This window comes from Protopterus annectens, chromosome 3.part1 (assembly GCF_019279795.1).
Source record: "Protopterus annectens isolate FY-2018-M chromosome 3.part1, PAN1.0, whole genome shotgun sequence".
Classification (NCBI taxonomy): domain Eukaryota; kingdom Metazoa; phylum Chordata; order Ceratodontiformes; family Protopteridae; genus Protopterus; species Protopterus annectens.
In genome coordinates, this window is record NC_056732.1 from 1,312,453,084 (window position 1) to 1,312,475,109 (window position 22,026).

Below are 22,026 nucleotides of genomic sequence, written 5' to 3' on the forward strand. Positions count from 1 at the left end.
GACAATTAACTCAACATCACTGTCCTGCAAACCACCCAGACATCTTGAGGAAGATATTACCATTTCATCATTAGCAGTACCCACTGTGACATCTGTAAAAGGGGAGCAAGGAGAACACATTTCACCGTTACCACCTGAGACACACAAGGCCTTGGCTTCCCAACCATGGATGTGCTGCGACAGTTCAGGCAGTCAAGTACAGAGGGTTAGTGTATTGCAGGGTATACATGAGAAATTTTATCAGTACATGGGAATGGTGGAGGCAACGAGTCTGAGACAATGCCATATTGATTCTCCTGCATAATGTGGTGGAACACCTCATCCATGTCTGCCTCCATGTGCACACTAATAAAGAACAGCTAGACATAATCAGCGACTGTCCTCACAACTGAAGAAGTATTATGCCACCACCCCCAACCACGAGTCTCAAGAAAATGATGTAAGGAATAGATGAGAGGTAACCCAAAAGAAGGCAAGCATGCCTCATCAGTCTTCCACAACACATGGAACCTCTCAGTCGAAATCCGTCAACACTTGTCAGATCAGTGTCTATGTCTAGAGGTTCCCCTGTATTTAGTACTTCACACCGTCACAGCAATTCAGAATTATGCTCAAATGACAGCAGTTGCTTAGAATCATTGAGACCATCACTCACACTTTCATTTGGGACATTATGTATGGCACCTGATACTTTAGATCTGTAGTTCACACCTTAGATCAATAGTTGACAGTGCAAAAAAAAAAAGCAGAAATCAGAAAATATTTTCAGGCACAGGAATCTGTAGATAACTGTTCGCAGCATCTGGAAAGAATTGATTATACTGTACAAAAGTAAAGGAAAAAATTAGGACAGGTTTATAATGCCATACAAACTATTACTTAAAATATTTTATTGGGCTTATTGTAGGAGGAATATAGGATAAAGCCTAATGCATATGTCACTACAGTCTTGGGTAATCGGCCAGTAAAATTAGCACTGTTGCTGTGTATCCTTCAGCACTGCAAAAATGATGACTATACAACTTATGACACAAAGGGTTTTGATGTGCGGCTTCACAAAACCATGCACCACACATCATAACCAACAGTTGTGGATTAGATGCTGCCTGTTTGCCTCTGTAGTCATGTATGAGCCTGCCACATGAGGTCCTTTTTTATTACTGCCAGTGGCTACCATCGTTGGTGGAAAGAACACCAGTGGAAGTTGCACTACCACATTGGGCAGTTTCACACCAGACTGAAGCATGATAAATTTGAGGAGAATGGAACTCTCTGTAAATGTCCTGCATGCAGTAATAGGGTCACATTGTAAGGCACCTCCAGACTCAACTAGGCAATGTACATGAGCTTTCATCAGACCAAACACTTGCTCAATGATGATCTGTGACTGGAACAGGGTGGTGTGAAATGCTCTGCAGCAGCTACCCCATTGTTATGGACTGGTGTCAGCCAAGGTGGGTAACCTGCATCACCAGAAAAAGAGAAAAGGAAGGAGAGAGTGACACAACATAAGAAGTGGTTTACTAATAAACATATTTTCCAAAGTATATCTATAGACATTAATGTAAATAGAAAGTTTGCACTTAACAAGGTAACCATGGGGAATCCTACCATGCAGTAAGAGCCAGTTGACTGAGCTTGTGTGTCAGACGTGAGAATCTTGGGCGCTGCCTGGATGCTGGGCCCAGACATTGGTGATACACCCCTGTCACACACACACACACACACACACACACACACACACACACACACACACACACACACACACACACACACACACACACACACACACACACACACACACACACACACACACACACACACACACACACACACACACACACACACACACACACACACACACACACACACACACACACACACACACACACTCTGTTAGATGATGGAATGATATACTTTCCTGTTCTAGTACCATTCCCCCATGGTCCAGATGGGGTCCTAACGACAACATGACTGTAATCAATCATATCAAGTACCTGAGGAAAATGTGGATGCATGGTTTAGGCTCTGTCCCGAGATGAAACAGGCAGATAAATATACTGATCCACTCATGCCAAAAGTATGTCAATGAATTGATGAAGTATCCTTAAAGCATAAGCCTGAAAAATATCCAGTATGAACCCATTTTTTCTGTGTAAGGTCCCTTTGGCAAGTATAGTGAGGACTATATATAAACCTGGTATCCACAGATATAGAAAGACCATGCAACCCCCCAGTCCTTATCTATGAGCCATACAAACTCACTAAAGCTAATGCTATATTCCTGTACACTCCAACCCTACCAAGAATTTCTTGGTCATCAAAGTTAAAATTACTCAGTCTCAGTCTGTATCTATGCCTTCTCAGTCCGTAAAATTTGATGGGTATGTGGGATTTTAACACAGCCAAGACAAGCAGTTCACAATGGGAAATAATCAAGCTTGCAGCTACAGCAATCATCTTCACTGGCTGCGAGGTGTATAGAAAGCGCACAACTTTGTCTGTTATAAGGCATTTGTGTATGACATCAAACTATATAAAAATGCAGCTATGACTCTCGCAGAAGCAGGTAAGCTATCTTATTTTAGTCACAGAATTATCAGTCAGTACTCTTTATATTAGCCTTATTTACATACGTTCTTACTCAACATATGAAATCTGCTGCACTTAGATGCAGTTACAGTCTACGAATCATGACCGAGGTGCAGCCCGTTGAAAAAATCCTGTTACACCATGATTACCACCCTTTAACTAGGTTGAGTAACAGTGAAAGACTAGACTTTAAAACAGTACTTTTGCAAAGTGAGTAGAGAACACGCAGGTGTGCATTTCCAAATTTTCAAGCTTTTCTTTCTACAGGAGCGGTTTTGAATAAATTCATATTTTTCCTATTATTAAGAGAGCAGATATCCTAGGCAAACTAGGAACAAAGGCAGATTAATTAGGATTATAGAAAGGACAAGTTTATGTATGTATGTGCATACAGTACTAGGCACAACTATTCTTCAATATTATTTCACAAGGTGAAGGAATAAAAGGTAGTCAGGCATATCTCCAGAACCATGTGAAAGGTAACTACATGCAGACTATAGGAAAAGTTTCAATGACCTCTGAGTAAAACAAAAGACAGACTGAGGGTTAGACTGACATATGCATCAGATAGAAAGCTAGGAAGTTGTCTTTATTCTAGATTCTAGTCAAACAAATCAGCAGCGAGTCAGTGACTGGTGAAAAAAACAGGGTTGTAATACAAAGAAATGTATGTTGTTTTTCTTATTCATTAGCTAGAGTTAAAATTTAAACAGGTAAGCCGGGGCAAGCTGTTACATGGCTGAGATATTTAAGACTACAACTTTTTTGTGTTTACTGTAAAAGGCAAGTAAAAGATTAAGTTTATATTAAGTAGAAGATTTGATGTTTGATTTCTGACTAAAGAAGGTAGATGTTTGCTAGTATAAAATAAAATCAAATAGCTGTGTCATGTTAAAGTGAATTCATTAGGAAAATACACCTAATGTCTTATGCTTTTTCAGTAGTTTCCATCCATCCATCCAAGCCTCAACCCCTTTTCCCATTTTGTAATAGTTTATTAAGGGAAAATTAACATGAGTTTTACAAGGAATTTTTAGGAAAACATGAAAAATCCTTCATTCATATAGACAGTGGTGACCCAACAAAAATTGAACAACTGTTTAAAACTGATGGTAACCATTATATTATAATTGTCCAAATTACTTTACACATATGTACATGTGGATTTTCACAAAAAGGTCATATTTTTTTCTAAAATTACAGAAAGTTAGGTGGGATTACATTTTTAAAGCAAATATATGTATAGCTTTTATGCTTGAATATGGTGATATACTATAGTAATTCAAAACAAAATGATGAAACCAGCAAACTGTGGCAGTTATCCAGTATTTAATATAATGTACTAAAAGCACATATGAAATATAGGAGAAAGAAACAGACCGGTTTCGGCTTAGTAAATCACATAGCCTTCATCAGTGTATAAAACATGAATGATCCCAACTCCTTATATAGTCAATAATAAGAGGCTCAAAAGAAAAATATTTCTAGCATTACAAGCTTTTTAAAGCATATATTACTAAGGGTATCACGCCCAGGGGCTTAAGAGTTCGCACACAGCCTCTAGTTAATAATCTAGATGATACTCTTATGAAACAATGGGTAGAAGCCCAACATAAGGCTTCCATGAATTTTGTTGAAATCCTTGCTGGACACTATGAAAGAACAATTGATAGTGATATTGAGGCTATTACCAAGATGTGTAAGAGTGTTAGGGTTTTTGAGGGTCAGCCTATATATAATTGTTGTCTTAACAATCTTAGCCAAGACCTATTGGGTCTTGAAGAATAGATGCAGGACAGAAAGAAAAATAAATTCCTTCATGATTTGGCTGATTATGATAGGGGGGATCCCTTTACTAAAGATAGTGGTAAAAGTTCATTTCTCACAACCCCACAAAAATGCCTCTAAGAGGAAACGCACCAGATCTATACTTAAAGTATCAATGTCCAGTTTTGACACCTTGGGGGAGGATTCATCCTCTGGTTTTGAGTCTGATATGTCTGGCCCCACAGGCTCTCAAGCATTAAAGAGAAGCAATTCTAGTATCCCTTTAGATCTAAACAAAGGAGGGGAGGCAGGAAACACAGATCAGGTAGACAACATGGAGGGGTTGTTAAAAATGTTTGTACGGAAACAGTAAATCAAAATGTTTTGAATATTTCATCTTGCTCCCTTTCCTCTACGGAGATTGGTATTGTGAATAAAGGATTGTCTTTAATACCTGGCTTTTTTGTGTCTGAGGACAGTTTTTTAAATGATGTTATAGCGTTTTGTAGAAATCTTAACAAAGTTATTTTTTCAGGGAAGAGATACTTTTGATGCTTGGGAGGAGTTCAGATATCATATGTCCACATTTATGCCACCGATGCATCACAGTGTACTTATGTTTCAAAACTCTATCCTTAAGGATTTGCATTTTTACTCCAGGGAGACTGGCTAGATCTAGCAATGTTTCCAAGAATGATATGGAAGCAATTTTAACATTAGCTAATGACCACCAATTGGTTATACTGATGGCGGATAAGGGAGGGGCGGTGGTAGTCCAAGATTGGACACAATATAATACTGAAGTGACCAGGCAGCTTTCAGATGGTCAGTATTATTTACATTTAACACTTAGTCCCACCCACTTTTTCAAAAAACAAATTGATGAGTTTTTATTTCTAGCCAAGGAGGAGGGTATCATTACAGATACCATTATGCATCACCTTATGTTATCTGATCCCAGCAATCAATATATTTATTTTCTTCCCAAAAATCCACAAGGGCCCCCAAAACCCCCCCTGATAGGCCCATTGTTTCAGGGAGCGGTTCTTTAAAAGAACCATTGTCCCAATTTCTAATTAAATATCTCAAACCACTACTCAAATGGGCATGTGCCCGGTTACAGGAGACTACAGAATTTCTCCAGGTCATCTCTGAAATGCAGCTTGAGCTGGGTTGGTTACTTTGTACCTTGGATGTTACAGCATTATACACCAACATCCCCCATTGGGCTGGTATAGATGCTTTAGAATACTGGCTGTATAAATCTGAGTTATACCAACCCGGTTTCAATACATTTCTTATTTGTCTTGCCAAGCATGTACTTAGGAAGAATGTTTTTTTCTATCATGATAAATGCTACCTCCAGATTTAAGGTATGGCTATGGGTGCTTCATTTGCCCCAATTTATGTCAATTTATTTATGGCTTATATTGAGGAGCAAATAATTTATGATAGCTCAAATTTGTTTCTGGAGGAGATTGACATTTGGAAAATATATTTGGATGATTGCTGGATGGTATGGAGATCGGATGTGGATTATTTACATGACTTTGTAAGTTACCTGAATGAGAAGAAATGGGGGATACACTTTATGGTAAATTATGATATGGATCGGATCACTTTTTTGGATGTTTTGATGATCAGAGGTCCTGATAACACCTTAATTTCTGAGGTTTACCGCAAGTTCCCCGAATACAATTCCCTTCTCCATGCCACCAATTATCATCCTCTACATATCTGTAAAAACATTCCCAAGTCTCAATTTTTGAGATTTAAATGTATATGCTCGGACAGTAGCACATATCAGCATTGTACAAATATGACTTTGTTATTGTACATGTGGGTGTGAATGACCTGAGACGTACCTCCCTGGACTACATGAAAAGAGACATGGAGGAGCTCTCGGATTATGTAGCCCAGGTGGGTGTGACCCTAGCCCTGAGCAGCCTCCTACCATCACCCAGAATGATGCCATAGTACAAGCAGAAAATTATTGATTTCATCAATTGGCTTAGGTTTCTGGTGTCATTCTAAGGGGATCCAGTATTTGTCTGCCTTGGATGACACGATTGACAGACCTCAATGCTTTGCTAGAGATGGCCTGCATCTGTCATCCTTGTGCTTATGCATACAGGCCAAGGCTCTTGCCACCCCTATAGTGCCTTTTTTAGGTGGTGTTCCAAAAACTAAATTACCACCATAACAGCTACAAACAAATGCTATCTGAGGGTCATGCTGCTCAATGCTAGAAGTCGAAATCTCAAAATGCACTCACTCGAAGTACTCCTTAAAATGGAGAACATTGACATTTGTGCTGTAACAGAGACCTGGTACAAGGCAGCAGAAAGCACCCCTGCATTACCAGGCTATAACTCATTCCACACCTTTTGGCCCCAGAACCTGGGCCGAAGCTCAAAAGGTGGTGGTGTTTCCATATTCATAAAGGATGCACACACCTCCAGACTGGTAGCCCAACATAACGCATCAGAGATACTTCAGGTGCAGCTAACACTGGGTAAGACAGCGATTCAGGTCATTGCCTACTATAGGTCCCCGACCATGTCCCAGGACTCTCACTCCACATTCCTAAGCACCCTGGAGAATATTAGGGTCCATCCTAACACTCTCATACTGGGTGACTTCAACTACCTCTCTATTAACTGGGAAAACTACGCATGTACCAATACAATTGCCCAACGTTTCCTGGAATTCATTAATTCGAATGCCCTGGACCAGCTCATTCTTACTCCCACTAGAGGTAGCAACATCCTTGACCTGGTCATTACTAACATGGGTGACCATTGCTCTACACCAGTAGTCAACTCCTCCCTGGTTAGATCCAACCACAAACTAATCACCTTGGAAATCCAACCCCCCCCCCCCCCCCAGCAAAGGTAACCACATGAAAAACTTCTCCAAAGCTAACTTTGGGCTTCTAAAAACAGAGGTGGCTAACTTCACAACACCCATGCAAATGGAGAATAGTTGCATGAGCGCCGAATCATACACCAATGCACTGTACGAACATGTACACAAATGCATGGATTCTCCCCATACCCAATAGAACCAAGACGCTCTCCTCCAAAAAAAGGAAGCCAATCTGGTGGTCCCCTGCCATAAACAAACTCTACAACAGGAGGAGGAAACTGATACAGAATAAGGTGAAGTCCCAAGACTGGAAAAACTCCCTTATCAGCCTCAACAAAAAGTTAAGATCCCTTATCAAATCCTTTAAATCTAGCTATGAAAACAGAATTGCGGCAGACAGTAAAAACAACCACAAGGTCTTCTATAGTTATGTAAAGAATCTCCACGGCAATACCCAGGTTTGCTCTGTGCTACTGCACAATGGTACCTCCTATACTGAGCCAACAGATATTGTCAATATACTGGCCGACAGATTCAGTGCCAACTTTACCCCTCTCCCCCACCAAAGGATCAATCACAATACCAGTAGATTGCCAGGCACCCAGTATTACTGCTGCACAGGTTAAAACAGCACTGTCTAAGGCTAAGAATACAGCTTCTATGGGACCTGACAATATCCCTGGCTGTGTTCTACATGAACTACAGAGTGAACTGGCACCAAATCTGTGTGACCTGTTCAGTCACAGCCTCACTTCAGGCTTTGTCCCTACCAAATGACGCACTGCTACAGTCATCCCTCTCCACAAAGGAGGAGTGATTACAGACCCTGGGAACTATCTCCCCATTAGACTGATGAGTCTGATATGCAAAGCTATGGAACGCATCATCATGGACCTAATAAACAAGGATATAGGGAATCTCCAAACTCTGGATCCTACACAGTTTGGTTTTGTGAAGGGAAGATCATACCTGCTTAACCTGGTCGACTTGTTTGAGTCAGTCATCAGAGCTGTGGATGACGGCAAGGTGGTTCATACAGCCTACCTTGATCTGGCCAAGGCCTTTGATACCATTCCCCACTCAAGAATCATAGAAAAACTCACTAAGCTAGGCATCAACCCCTATATCACTAGATGGGCTGCAAACTGGCTCACAGATAGGACCCACAGTGTGAAAGTAGCTGACTTCAAGTCAGACTGCCAACCTGTCATGAGTGGAGTCCCACAGGGTTTGGTCCTGGGCCCTCTCCTGCTTGGTATCTACTTCTCTGAAGTCCAGCAAAACACGAAGGGACTGGCTGATAACGTTTGCAGATGATTGCAAGTTGGGAGCCATTATTAACTCCTCAAGTGATGTTGACATCCTACAGAAAGGCCTCACTGAGACCAATGACTGGAGTCAGAACCATGGCCCTTAAGCTCAATGCCAAAAAATGTGTCATCATCCCCCTTGGGAAAAACCTGGTTCCCATGAATTACCACATTGATGGTAGTCCACTGAACACAGAAGGAGTTATAAGAGATGTGGGAACTCAGGTTGACAGCAACATCTCTTTTGACCACCACATTACCACTGGTCAGAAAGTCCTATGTGGCCCATCTCATTACTAAGGGTTTTGCATCCAGGAAGAAAGAGGTCATTGTCTCCCTCTACTCTTCCCTCATTAGTCTGGTCATCGAGTACAATGCCCCATTTGGCATGTACCTCACTAGGTACCTGCAACAACTGGAGAGGCTGCAAAAGTACTTCACAAAGAGGATCCTAGGCCTTAAACACTTGTCCTATATGGACAGACTCAAAAAACTCCAACTATTCTTTGTCTCATATCTCCAACTTAGAGGTGACCTCTGCTTGACTTACAAATCCATGTCTGCCCAGCTCTGTTAGAAATGCTACAGCTAAAGAAATCCCAATCCCTCCACACCACATGCTCCAGAGACCCCGACCTCATTAACACAATCAACAGAACAAGCTGGAGGGATCAGTATTTGCCAGTAACCTTATTGAATCCATAAAGCACAGCAAAATTTTGTTTGCTGTGTTTTCTGTTGGTAGAATTCTATTTCAATGAGCAGTAGATGTTTAGACCCAACGTTGTCTCATCTGTCTGCTTCAACAATTGGGGTGTTCGGAAGTTCAGACAAGACTTTTAGCTCAAAGACTAGGATCCTCTCCCTTCCCAAAATGTACAGCTTCCCTTCCAGCCCTACAGATCTCATATGCCATTTTACAAACAAAGCGTGTTCTCCAGGCTCAGTGCTAATAACTAGTAACTTTGGACGGGTTACATAAGTGTTTATTTACTACTTTTTGGGGATAGTTTTTTCCCTCACTAATTTTCAAGGTTTTCTATCTTCCTTGCCTGTGTGAGTTTCTGCTGTCTTTAGGTAACTCAACCTTTAATATTTGTGGTGGTTCCTGCCATTTTTTCTTTCCACTTCCCATTCTAAAAAAATAATTGTTCTACATTTTTTGTTGTTATTGAGCTTGTAGTGCCTAGAGTTAGTATTTAGAGTTTAGTGTTTACAGTTTACCTTTTTTAGTGCTTAGTGTTTAGCATTTTGTGTCTCTGTCCTTTTCTTGGGAGTTGGGAATTTTTGATTACTCTGCTGGGTGACAAGATGTCTGACAAGGTCTTCAGTTTCAAGAAGTGTTTAGCATGGAGGCACAGACATCTGCCCAAAGACCAACATGTCAAATGTGTTTACTTCTTGGGCTGGCTCACTTTCAGGGGGAGAGATATTTGTGTCCCTCCTTTGGACCTCTAGTCCTGTCAAACCAGTGGTCCAAACTTATTTTAAGGTCCTTCTCTCTCTGCTATCTCTGAAGAAACAGCCACTGGCATGTTAGGCTCCCCCTCAGTCAAAGAAATCATCAGAGAAACCCATGGAAAACTCCAAAAAGGACAAGGAGAGGTAGTGTGAAGATGGCAAGAAGTCCCATTAGAGATGCTTGGCTCCCTGTGTCAGTTTCTGGTCTAGCCCCCAAGAGCCCATGCTCTGTGGATCTGAGTTTTATGATCTGTTCAACTCCAGCCTCAGATCAAGTTAGGATCTGATCTCCAACCATTGCTGGTGCTTCGGAAGCTGCCTTCTCCCCAAGCCTTCCCTCACATGTTTTCATTCTTCAGTCCTTCCTCTAGAAAAGCATAGACATTGGAGTTTGTGGCCACACTCAGCAACATCATCCTTCAGACTGGTGATGTCCTTGAGGATATTAGTAGTACAGGGCGCAGTCCTGGAGTACATTTTCTGTTTTCCTTCCATAGATCCAAGTTACACTTGAATATGGACAGGGATGAGCTTTGTTTTATGCATCAGTTCCACAGCACTGGTATCCTCTGAGAGCTATACCTGTCCCTCCAAACCATTTTGTTGTTGTTGCAGAAGAGGTTTAGATTCCTAGACTGAGTGTTTCTAATGCCATTTGATGTGCTGATGTGCAGTAAATCCATCAGTTTTGGGTTGGAGCATGCCAAACACAGCTCTCCTCTTTGGCAGTCTGCAGCATACAAAGTATAGTGACATTTCTTTACTCCTCAGTGGTCCTTTTCCTGTAACAAGAAAGATGAAACATGGCTGGTTCCGCAAGTCTCAAGGTTTTACTCCAGATACTCTTGGATACAGAACCCCACTAGGACAGAGGGGGGAATGCTAATTGACATTGCCCAAGAGGCAGAGGTGGTCTGCAACAGGAAGAGTTTGAGTCCTTTCTCCAACAAACTTTTATAGCATTGCTGAATGCTTGCTCAACTGTCATCCTGTAGAGGCAGTTATGGATGTCTACATGCCTGAGCAACCATTACTCAAGATTCATGGATGCTGAAAATCTATCCAGCTGCATTTTTGCACATGGGCTCAAAGTGTCACCTCAACAGTGGCAGTCATCTAGAGCCAAGGTTCACACCACCTGGTGGCTAGCTTTCCAGAAGCTACTTTATTCCCTTTCTTTCTCCTCCCAACCTATGCTTAAAGTCTCTCTTCCAGACATTCCACCCTGTCAGCAAAGGGCACCAGCAATAGAGATTTCATTGCTGCTAAATCAGCGAGTTATCCAGGAGGTCCCATCATAGCAGAGAGGATCTGGTGTCTGTTTGAGATTCTTTTTAGTTCTAAAGAGGAGTGGCAACCTCAGGCCAATCTTGAACCTCAGTAGGCTGAACATCTTTGTGAAACTGACATCATTCTGGATGTTCATGGGGCAGTACAATATTGTCTTTGCTGACAAAGGATGATTGGATGTGCTCTGTGGTCTTCCAGGAGACCTACTTTTATTTCAAAATAGCCAGGTAGTTGAAGAAGTACCTAAGATTTCAGCAGGGAGACAGTCATTATCATTTCTGGGCACTACCATTTGGCCTCACCTGCTGTTCCTCAAGTGCAGGCAGTGGTAGCTGCATGTTTTAGACTAAAGGGGTTCCTATTGTTCCCTTATCTAGACAACTGGCTCATAATAGCCACCTTGAAGGACTCCCTCATCTTAGCCCGCGACTGCTTACACTATGCCTGTGCTCACTCTTGGGAATTGTGGTCAACTGGGAGAAATTTGCTGTTCAATGGACCCTCTGCCCAGTGGTCCATTCTATGTCATCTGACACAGTACCCAGTCAGACCCATCCCTATTTGCAGACATCACGTTCAATGGTGGATAACTTCCCCTCTGGTTCCTTTAGGTTAACCCTTTCTTTTGTCCGTCATCGCTGAATGCAGTGACTATGGTCACTTCCCTTCTGGGGATTGGGGGGCATTTCAAAGGGAAAACAGTTTGGGACATATGGTCTCAGACCATTGTCAAGCTTCACATCAATGTAATGGAGTTGCAGGCAGTCCTCCTAGTGTTGAAGGCTTTTCAGGATCATCTATCCATGAGTGTAATCACTCTGTACATAAACAATATGTTGGTCATCTGCTACATCAGCAAGCAAGACAGAACCGATTCCTAGCCCTTTTGCTAGGAGGCCATGAAGGTTTGCAGTAGACAATGTTATCCCAGTACTTTTTTTCTTTCAGTGCACATCTTGAGGAAATCCATTATTCTAGTGGACATATTGAGCAGGTCCATTCTTCTGCCTCATGAATAGTCTCTCAACAATCATTGGCTTCTGAGATTTTCAGCCTTGCTGCAGTCTATTTGAAACTATGTCCAATACCAAGTGCAGCAGTTTTTTCACTCTTGATTCCAGAAGGGGGGCAATCAGTGAAGGATGTTCTGATCCATAATTGCCCCTGGTACTCCTTTATCCATATCCTGTTTATAGCTAACTTTCTTAAACAAATGGCCTGCCCCCTTCTAGCCTCATTGGATTTGGTTCCCCTTTCTTTGGCCTCACCTAGTTCACCCTCCTTGCATCCTGTATCATAGTCCATATCTGATATCTCCTCCATCCGTCAGGCCTCACCCAGACATCAAACTCCTCAATCAGACTGTTTTGTTTCTCTACTTCCAATATGGCCAGATGTTCCATTATTCCAAAGGACTAGATCTTTTTTTTGGCTCTGCTTCCATCTATTTCATATTTTTAGTGAACCTTTTTCATTCGGGAGCCAGTTATTCTATATTAAGGTTCTTGTTGTTGCTATTTCTACTATTCATGTGGGAGAACATCATATCCCCATTGCTTCCTGTAGGGTGTTGTAAGCTGCTTTGAGAGGTGCTTTTTTGTTATGTTCAGCATTGAAAAATCCAGTTCCTCCCTGCGACATTACTGTTATACTTCAGGGCCTCACTCTTCCCCCTTTTGAGCCTGCTAGTACTGCTGACCTGAAGTTTCTATCTTGGGAAGTACTTTGCTTATTAGCTGTTATATCTGCTAGGAGGATTTCTGAGTTGCAAGCATTGTCATGCAAGCCACTGTATATAGTTTTTCACAAACACAGGGTGCCTGTCTGAGCTAATCCAGAATTTCACCCTCAGGTGATGTCCATGTCTGCCTTGAACCAGACCATTTGCCTGTTTTCTTTACCAATTATTCTGACAAAGATGAATACCAGTTGCATTCTCTGGATGTTCACCATTAGTTGCACTTTTGCTTCCATTATACAAAGAGCTTCAGAAGTCTGATCAACTGTTTGTCACCTTCTCTAAGTCCAAGTTGGGCTCCAAGGTTTTGAATTTTATTTTGTCTGAATTTATAGTCTTTGTTTATAAGTCTAGATGGTTGTCCTTAACCTCCAAACAAAAGGCACATTCAGCTGGAGCAGTTGCTGCATCTACGGCTTTCTTCAATAGTGTCCTTATTGATGATATTTGTTCAGCCACTAAAGGGTCTATATCTCATAACTGTATTTCTCAATATAAGCTTGATCTGCAATCTAGATCAAGAGCTTCCTTTGGTTGCATCATTCTTTGGAAGATCCTTTGATAGTGCCTTCCAGGATTCGTGTAGCTAGGGATTCTGTCCCAATTGTTGAGGCAGATGGAAGAGACAACATTGGATATCAAAGTTGTGTTCTTACCATAACATTACATCTGTGTTGTCTTTTTCTATCCATCTCAACATTCCCCCCACCATACCCTGCCGAATTGGGGTCAATATTATATTATCGAAGAGGCATTACAGCAAATGCCTCTTCATCAACACTAAATGACCGAACTGCACATTACATGAACGGCTGAATCAGTAATTTTTTTTCATAGGGAAAAAAAATCACTGATCTGGGCAGGAACGAAATATCACTAAAAACAACTCAAGGGGGGGGGCTTTGCCCCACACCTTCCTAACTATATATAACAACTTTGAGATTGCACTACAGTGGGGAAAGGGGCAAATTTACTCTGATGGCCAAGTGATTTTTTTTCCCTAGGAATAAAATCACTGATTCGGCAGTTCGCTCTTTAAGTGTCGATGAAGAGGGATTTGCTGTAATGTCTCTCTGATAATTTAATATAGACCCGCTGAAATGTTACCTTTATTTAGCTCCTGTGAACTGCACTGATCTTTTCTGAGACCTTGATCTTCAGCAAAGCTGAATTGTTACCTTTATTTAGCTCCTGTGAACTGCTCTGATCTTTTCTGAGATCTTGATCTTCAGCAAAGTGCTGATATGTTGGGGTTGAGGATTGCTGCAATGGATAAATTGTTTACAGGGTTTTATTCTCATTAACGTGAAATTGGCTAGGCTTAAAATGGTCCACAAAGGCAGTTAGCCTAGTACTTGCCTATGAACCTATGAAGCTGTGTACCTGGTAATAAAGGGGTATGATTTAGGCATTGTGATATCTTGCTGATGGTGGAGCAAACTTGATATAAATGGCTGGTATGATAGTAGTGCATAATGGGAAGGAGAGGGGCTGAGTCTTGGAGCCAAAAGCCTTGTCTGAAGTTCCAAATTCGGATCCATTTGGATCCAGTTTACTCCAGTTGTGGAGCCAGATGGAAAAAGACAACACAGATGTAGCATTATGGTAAGTACATAACTTTCAATCTGAAGATGTTGTTTTCATTTGGTCTTAAACTTATAGGACTTGGATCTGAGATTGGATCTGACTCTGCCATATACACCAGCAGTGGAGTTGAAATCTGAGCTCCTCCCCTATCTATAATACCCCACTCTCCCTCCTCCCCTTAGATCTCATTTGCCACTCATTCAAACAGCATGGGACCTCATTTTCTGAGCTTCTCCAGGGTTTTCTCAGCTATGTAGGTGTTTTTCCCTTGATTTCATTCTATCCTCATCCTACTCTTCTTTTCTACTTCACATTGGTGTGCTTTCTGGGTCTTTGAAAAACAAAAAACTGTTCTGTCTTCCTCTCTTTTCTCTCTCTCTCTTTTCTGAGTGTGTGTGTGTGTGTTTACCCTATGGCTGACCTTCCTAAGCCAGCTGGGTTTAGAAAGTGTACAGAGTGTGGGCATAAGATACCTCCATCTGATGCCCACACTCTGTGTGTGGTGTGCTTGGGGACGGCTCACCTGGATTCCTCCTGTTTGATGTGTGGGTTTTAATCAAATCGTTTTTATCAACAGGAGGAATAAGTTGATTTTAAGGGGCCTTTTGCCCTCAACTGCTGATTCTTCTCTGAGTCCCTCTTCTGCTTCTGGGGCTCAAACCCCCATCATGAGGAAGGGGATTAGGCCAGACATAAAGAGTGGGAGCCGCATAAGAAGCAATCTCCTGACTGGGCTTCCTCTGCTGAGCCATCTGCTAAGTCTTGGCCTGTAGTGGTTCAGGGTTCTCCTTGACTCTGATTGCCCCATTTCTCCACGGAGCCAGAGAGTTCCCACACCAAGTCTCCTCTCCCTGCTTCTCCTCGCACCATTCCAGGCCAGGGTCAGTGGTGTCCTCTGTCCAGTCCACTCAGAGCCTGTCAGAAGCTGAGGTGGACAGGATGATGATGAAGTTTCTCTGGGCTCAGATACAGCTTGGGGTTTTGCCTGCTCTATCCCCCTCTGGAGCCATAAGCACACAGCCTGGATTTTTCCCCATCTCTCATTCTCCGATCTGACCTTAGGCTTTGAAGTTCTTGGGCCCATGGTTTCCCAGTGTTGAGGTGTTGGTGTTGATGGTCACTTGTACCTCAACACCGACAGATACCTTGAGCATACTTCTCATCCTGGAAACATCAAAAATCTGGACAAGGCCCATGAAAAATAGGTACAAATCTGTATGCTAATTAACATAAAATTAGCATACATAATTGTGTAACCCTGCCCACTCCAATGGAATTATGGTATACAAACTTAAACTGAAGAACAGACAACCAGAATATGGCAGTAGAGGCCTCCTGCAGCCATTCCAATGCCCAGTTTCCTGGCTATTTCGCCCCATTTACCATAAACACTAGTGTGCATACTGTTTTACTTCTACATTGATTATTTGGATTTTATTTTTACATTTTATAGCACAATGCACAAACACTAATAGACATCTGCTAAACAAAGCAATACTGTCTTACAATGAAAATAAACATAGCATTAAAACTTCTCTGCCCTTGAAACTCACATTCATAGAAACAACATTGAAACCCACACGGTTAACACATCCAAAGAAAATGCATCTGGCCAGTGGTGGATAAAAATTAACTTTGGGCTGTTTTCAAATCATAGGCCCCTTGCACACAAAACACGAAACATACATGTGTTCTTTGATACACATTCCTGACTTTATTAAATTATATTCCTTGTATAATACAGCACACTTGTTAGACTTAGAGCGCATTTTACATTTATATTGTGAACATTTTCCAGTAGTCAATGAAACAAAATGAACCAATGACAACACTGCCCAATTCAGACCATTTCCATCATAGAAGTCTACTTCCACACATACATTTTTTTTTCTTAAAATGCAGAATATAATCATTCTGATTTTCTGTTCCTGAATTTGGGTTAATATTTTTTGCTTTTTCCACTGAGACACAGGGCATGACATTTTCTCACTTCTGCACTTCTGTTCTATCTGTAGCAATACCCTGACTTGTTACACCCACCCCATTTAAAAGTACAACACAGTACAGTATCAGCAATGCATCTACATACTGTGGGAGTAGAACCCACAGTCTTCTGGATCAAAAGCAAGTTTTTAACCTGTTATGCTATTAACAATCCAAGCAGACTCAGCATAAGCAACACTAAACTTCTCTTCCCCATAAGCTCTCAGTTCCATGTAAAATCCACTCACTGTATCTCTCAACTTTGCAGCACAAGAAATCCGGAAAAAGCCAAATTTTATTGGGGGGGGCAAAAACTCAAAAACCAGGGACACATTTTAAACATTGCTTGTATAATTTTAGAAAGTTGCTAGAATAAAATGTGCTACCACCATGCATTTCACTGTCAAGTCTTGGTCCCAGGACCCTGTGCACTACAGTCAGAGCAACATACCATTATGTCAAATCAGCAGTTTCCTGAAAGATTGGAACATTAGGAAGACTGAAACTTGGCTATCATTTATTGAATTCAGTTCTCACTTCTCACCATAGCTCTCAAACTCTTAGCACAAAAAACGTAGACAAAGCTAATAATGGGGGAATACAGAATTCAGTTCTCACTTCTCACCATAGCTACTCTTAACCTCTTAGCACAAAAACCTGGACAAAGCCAAATAATGGGGAATACAGCCCTAAAAATAGGGACACATTTGTAATACTGAACTTATACACTTAGAAAATTGCTAGAATAAAATGTTTTGTGTTCCCATTTATTTTCTGAAGAATATAAAGTCTGAAATTCAAATGCCTGTCATTATTTATTGAATTCAATCCTTCACCGATTTGCCACAAAAATCCAGAAAACCACAGATTTTATGAGGAACAGAACAAAAATATGAGGCATACATCTGGGAACTGTTCACAAGTGGTGGTGGGTAGGGAAGAGAGTACACAAGTGAATGTACAAGAAATGTTTTTCTGATGAATGTTTTGTCATATGTGTAGAGTTTTACAAAGAACAATCATTTATTAATTTAGGTTGCTCACTTGCAATATATGTTTCTGCAACTCTATTGTAAAAGTGACTTATTAAAGTCTGACTAGAAACTGCAAACACTGACAATATTATAATACCTTAATTTGCCATTTCATTGCATGGATATAAATTTGCTGTTCCTTCCTATGATTATTCTAGCAGTCATGTTACTCTAAAATAATAATAAAAAGAAGGAAATCTCTTTGCTTTTTATATTAATTGAGCTAGTACTTTGAAAACAAAATTTCTTTCACCATACAGAAATAAAGTCCAAATCAGAAAACTGACAATTGCCTACATATGAGATGGGATCTGCAAAATGTATAAATCACAATAGTTTGTGTCATGTACTTACAATTCTCTGTTTTCTATAACTTTATTATTCTTTATTAGATTGACTAAACACTGTTACATAACTGACTTTTTTCATCTCCATATCTCATATTTTCATCATCACCATCTTCTTCATTATAGAAGCACTATCACTTAAAGTTGTGAAAACTGCAAGAAAGTTATTTTTAACACATTTGCTAAATACTCTTCAAGAAAAAAATAGAGATTGTGAAGCCCTGAAGCTATGAAATGAGATATCCTTGAAAGAACATATAATGCATGTCTATTTATTTAATTTATCTATCTCTGTTCATCTGTATGCTCACACACACACACCCTGAAAACTACGTATATACTAACATCAGAACTGCGCAAGAGTGCAGAAAGGAGCTGTTTTCCTAGTAACCACTGCTATGCAGTCTTATTCAGTTCCAACACTACCATTTGTCAGTCCTAACACTTGATAAAAAAGCATCCACATTTGATAAAAAGGCATCTGCACTTAAGCAAAACATGTTTTGACTTACTGACAAGTCATGTGCCTTCACACACACATATATTTATATATATGTATTAGTCTATGCTGATTTAGCATAATGAACAAACATGGAAACACAAATGATAATTGCAGCCAGTCTGAAAGAAAAATTGATTGGAAAAGGAAAATAAACAGTTTCCTTTTACTTTTGTTTAACCAAAAAAAAAAATCACTAAATTCAGGCATTCTTTGTCTGCATAAGTGGTATTGTCATAGAAAGAGTTAGAGGCAGGGTTAGCATGTATTAGTAAGGAGAAGTAAGTGGCCTTTGTCTCTTCCCGCACCACCCTAACCTTGTGTGAAAACTTTAATGTTATACTTACCCCTAATCCCAACCCTAGATTTGCAGGGTCTGAAATACCCTTTTCCTAAGAGTATGACTAAACACACACACACACACACACACACACACACACACACACACACACACACACACACACACACACACACACACACACACACACACACACCTCTGCAAACAAAACGGCTGTCCATAAATACCATGGCAGCTTAAATCTCCATTCCAGAATACCTCTACAAAATGCATACCTCTGCAAACAAAACGGCTGTCCAGTCTTCGTTCTGGGCAGCTCGCAACTCTCAGGGAAACAGCAGCTCACCCCATACCTTACGTTGCAGCTTGTTCTATTCCTAATAGCAGCAAACAGAATGGCAGCAAATCTCAGGGAAACAGCAGTTCAACCATACCTTACATTACAGCTTGTTCTGTTCTTAATAGCAGCAAATAAAATGGCAGCTTAAATCTCCATTCCAGGCAGCCAGGCAGCTCACAAATCTCAGAAAAATAGCAGCTTGTTCTGTTCCTAACAGCTAAGGAACAGCCAGAAATTCATGTGCATTGAGCCCTTGAGCTCAAATCCGACAGGCTGGCATGCCGTCAGCTCAAAAACCCAGGAAAAAAATGTTTAAATAAAAAACTCCAGGAAAATTGGAAATTAAGGGGTGCCACTCAGGAATCTTGGCACCCCATTATTTGGACCCAAAAACATGGTAAAAACTGAGTAATTTGGTACAGTTGGGTCGTATGACCTTGAGTGGTTTGGCTCCAATGTTGTTGGATTGTACTGACTCTTGAAGCAGTTGCTTCAGTGTCGGCTCCGAGGGGATGGCATCAGCTGTGAGGCTTTCAGAGCTGTCTCTTCCCCTCGCAGCTTTGGCACTGGGAAGCTTGGCTCCAGCTCCCCCTTTGACAGCGAGGGTGATGGTCCAGGAGGCTACGATGCAGGTGGCTTTTCCTCTGGTGGTGCTGTCTTTCAAGACCCACTCAACTTCAGCCTTTGAGGTGGTGGAGAGGGTCCTCTCAGCTCCCTCGAGGACATAAACACTTCCCTCCTCAGAGCCTGCCCTTGCTCTTTCTGTTTCTGGGACAGAGTCATCCATCCTGCCTCCTCAGGGACATCCTGTTGCCAGATCTCGTCAGCATGTTCCTTTTCAGGAACCCCTAGAAGCTTCTGAGTCCTCTCCAGAGTATCCCCCAAGGAGTTGCCTTGGAAGCATATGTGCAAGAGGAGAAACTTAGATTCCCTCCCAGAATCTCTCACAGAAGATACAGACTTGGATGAGGAGGAGGGGGTCCCCTAAATCACCTCCTGATGATGTCTCATTTGGAATCATCATGGAGATCCTGCATCATAGACGTGGATGGTCTTTCCCATAAACCTACTCTGACAAGTCCGTATTCCTGAAGGCCTTTGGTACAGGGCCCTCTACATCTTGGTTGCCCCGCCCACAGATCCATTGGTAGAGCTCATCTCCTGCAGGACATGGAAGGAACTGGACATGGTTGAGCCCATTCCATGGTTAATGAACTCTGTGCATCTGCCCTGGGGTCCATGTCAGAGGAGGAGAAGAAGTTTTTCTCCTCCTGAGTGGCCACCCTGACAGCCATCTCAAACATGTCTGTGAGGTTACTTTCTCATGCTACTGATGAGGGTACCTCGAGGGCAGCCGGGATGGACGACATGCCTGGCTCTGACTTTGTGCTTTTTTGGAAACCTTCAAGGTGTCTTTCATGAATGCCCGCTTTGATGGGTCCACCTTGTTTGGATCTACTGTTCGTAATACTCCTAACCAGAACGAGAAAGACTACAAGACCTTGTCTGCTATCAGGGTTTGCTTGTCTATCCCACAACAGACTGGGTGGTTTATATGGCATGGTGTGGGTCATGTACCCCTTTTTATATTAGCAAAACCAACAGTGCACTAAACAAAAGAATATATCAGCATGTTTACAGCATTGAGGAAAAAAGACAACAATAGCGCACTAGCTAGACATGCGTTAATATGCTGCAACTTTGTCAAATTTAATTTCTGTGTGTTGGAACAGGTGGAGTGTGATGTTTTATTGGGTGACTGGAAAAACCACTAGTCACACCATTCTTGCCTATTCATTGTCCCCCTAATTGTAGCCATTCATATTGGCAGAATCCCCTTTCTCCATTTCTGTATTGGCGTAGTTTTTAGAATACTTTCTGCTAATTTATGAATATACTATTCTGTATGGTTATTGTTATTCTCCTTAAAGATCTGCATCCAAAATCCCAGTTTCTCTTTATTTCTTGAGTTTCCCCCCCATTTCGTCATCATCCCTTTCAACTTTGAATTTTAGCTTTCTGGTTGTGCTATGTATATGAGCATTAACTGTGTAACCCTGAAATACCCCTTCTAGCCAGGTAATCCCAAATCACCTTGTTATATTGGAAGGATCCGTTTATCCCACTTGACTGTTGCCTTCTTCCCTTCCCAGATAAAATCTTTTAGCTCTTTATTAATTGCTATCTACAATGTGTCCTCTGGTTGATAAAAATATGCCTGACTTGTGTATAAAACTAAAAGGACTAAAAACATTTTCACCATTTGTATCTTGTTATCCATATTCATAAAACACAGCTTCCAATTTCTCAATTTTTGTGTTATCTTTTATTTAGTCTCTTCCCACATATCCTTAGCTGTCACACTGGTGTCCTGTTTAGTCTATACATTTAAGTACTTCATTTTATCATGTTCCCATAAATATGGGTATTGCTGAACCAATTTGTGAATGGGTACATAGTTTATAGCCATTGCCTTTGTTTTATTTTCATTAATGTTATATCTTAAAAAGACTCAAAACTCTTAGAATGTTACAAAACACTGAAAATTCCATTTATGGTTTTATCAAGGACAAAATAATATCATATGCTGATAAAACCATTTTTTCTTGATTACCATACCAATTATATCCTTTAATTTCTGAGTCCCCTATTTTCTTTGCCAGTGGTTCTAAATATAACTCAAATAACAAAGAGGAAAGAGGACATCCCTGTCGGGTTCCTCTGCTTAAACAGAACATATCAGAGAGGACCCCCCCCACACACACTTTAATTTTCACCTCTGATCCCTCATATATCCACATAATCAAACTTATTATTTTATCAGGCAGTGCAAATGTTTCCATTACCCTACTCATAAATCCCACTTACTCTGTTGAATGCTCTCTCTGCATTAAGACCTACCAATAATAGTG